The following is a 2431-nucleotide window of genomic DNA, read 5'->3' on the forward strand; positions in this document are numbered from 1 at the left end:
GGCAGCGGTTCTAGCCCTCACAAAAGCATTGTGGGGGCTAAATGTTCTTTATATTTAAAAAATCCTTCTCCCTTGCGAAATGCAAGTGGAGTATGGACATCCTCTCCTGTGAGTGGTTATTTGTATTGGGCATATACTTTATAGAATTTATTGTAATAATGTAAGTCTCAATCATGTATATCTGATTGTAAATATCAGTGTAATATCTCTACTACAATAAGTAGTTATTGTAAATATCTGTGTAATGCAGTAATATGATGATTAATCAGTTTTAAAAAAAAAAAAAAAGACGCGTGGCGAAATCCCATAAGGGTTAGTGGAGTAAGGTTTTGGAACAAAATTTATTAAAAGAAGGGTCTGTCTAACATGTTGAAAAGAAAGGACCTGTCTATGGTACAGTTTCTGTAACAAACATCTCCCGTCGTCCCACCATCCGATTTTCTATTGTTTAATTTCTCACTCCACATCCAACGGCTGATGCTGCAGTCTGTAGCTTACAGATTCTGTAAGCTAGTCAAGTCCTGAAAAGAAATACAAAATGAGTTGCAGGACAAGAGAGGATAAGTCATAAGTGCATGAATCAATCCAAATCTAAAACAATACACGTCATTCAGTTCCGTCACCGACCCCAGATTTTGAAACCTTTACGTGACACATCCACAATGCTGTTGGACCCACTACTTTTTAGAGATATTTTTTAATTTCAATAAACAAATATTTATGCAGATCATTAGTTCATTACTCTTATATGTTCTGTTTATTAAATCATTGGCACAAAGTAAACAAATAGAAAGAAAATTTCTTTTCTCTTTTCCCATTGGTTAGTTTAGGGACACGTTTTCAAGTCTCTGTCGTTTGCCATCTTGTGGCCACTTCACTTTAATCAAAAATGTAAACTGAACATGTTCCCAAGTGTTTCAAAACTGTAAGAAACTAAACTCAAATTCAAAGCAGCTATTGTATGTTTTCTGAAAATTCTTTAGCGGTTTTGTTTTGATAATATTAGTTTTGAGCTGAGACTATATGAGAATAGGTGCCAGGTGGTAACTTTGGTTAGTTGAGAGTAATTGAAGAGAGAGTTGCCATATTTCAAGAGGTTGAGATATGTTGCTTCAAATCCAGGGAATCCGATTTGGTTCTGTTTTTGTTTCTGGGTTTTTCTATTTTGTTTTTTTTTCATGAACTTATTTTACCTCTCGTTGTCTCTGGTACGGATAGGACATTAAATCACCACCATATCATACCAAATCATATCTTCTCATTGATTAAAAAGGTGCAAAAAGAAAAAATTTCTCTCTTCTTTCTTATTCTCTTTAATCTCTGGGTTCATGTTTAGATAAATACAAGAGTCTCGAGAGGCATCCATTATTCATTAGTCAATTACTATATTTATAACTGTTAGTGGTTAGTGAATTCCGCCTTGGGTTAATAATAATTTTATTAGGGAAAGAGTTGAAAGATCAAAAGTTGTAAATATGATTTTGGACCGTTTAGGAGATAGAAAAGAGTCAATGGAGGAAGTATCAACGGCGATTGCTATGCCATTCAAGTTCAGCAAACATAATTTCAAACGAATCAACTGCAATGGAAATTACGGGTCTCAAATTCATAGCAGACACGGCGAACCTCTTATCAAACACTGCTCATAGTGACAAGAAGTCAAAAATGGTCAATCCCGACAGTAAGGAAGAAGATTCCATGTCGTTAGTTGATAGTTCAGGTCCTGATGAGTTTCTGACAGCAGTAAATAGGAGAAGCGTTGCTGATGATGTTGAGTTGGAGATTTTTGCAGAGAGAGGAAAAAAGGAGTCTGATGAGTCCAATCCAATGATACCTGAGCAGCATGAGGAGACGAAGAGAGCTGTGATTCAATTAGATCAAGTGCCCCGTTGGGGAGTCAATTCTGTTTGTGGTAAGAGACCAGAAATGGAAGATGCTGTAGCCGTTATTCCTGCGTTTTTGCAAATTCAGACTCACGTGCTGATGGATACTGTCACCGATCAGTTTCCAGATCAAGTACTTGTTCATTTCTTTGGTGTTTATGACGGACATGGTGGCTGTCAGGTATTGTTCAGCACATTCCAATTATGTTTTGCTCAATTCAGTGACAGAATTTTTATGTTTTGATAGTCTCAATTACTTATTCAATACATACAGGTCGCAAATTATTGTTGTGAACGAATGCACTTGGCTTTGGCAGAGGAGTTGGTGACTGCAAAAGCACGATTACAAGATGGTGGTAGTTGGCAGGAGCAGTGGAAGAAAGCCTTTGCCAATAGCTTTCTGAAAGTTGATTCTGAGATCGGAGGAGCTCTTGGAGGTGAACCTGTTGCCCCGGAAACTGCTGGTTCAACTGCTGTTGTTGCCATTATATCTCCAACACTCATAATAGTAGCAAATTGATGGAGATTCTAGATCAGCTCTTTGCCGT

At 37.1% G+C, this 2431-nt stretch overlaps 1 pseudogene; it reads left to right on the plus strand.

Moving 5' to 3' along the window:
* The first annotated feature begins 768 nt into the window (after positions 1–768).
* LOC18056082 overlaps positions 769–2431 on the plus strand; it is a 3292-nt pseudogene continuing 1629 nt past the window's right edge.

Source organism: Citrus clementina, unplaced genomic scaffold (genome assembly GCF_000493195.1).
Source record: "Citrus clementina cultivar Clemenules unplaced genomic scaffold, Citrus_clementina_v1.0 scaffold_1, whole genome shotgun sequence".
In the NCBI taxonomy this organism is placed as follows: Eukaryota; Viridiplantae; Streptophyta; class Magnoliopsida; order Sapindales; family Rutaceae; genus Citrus; species Citrus x clementina.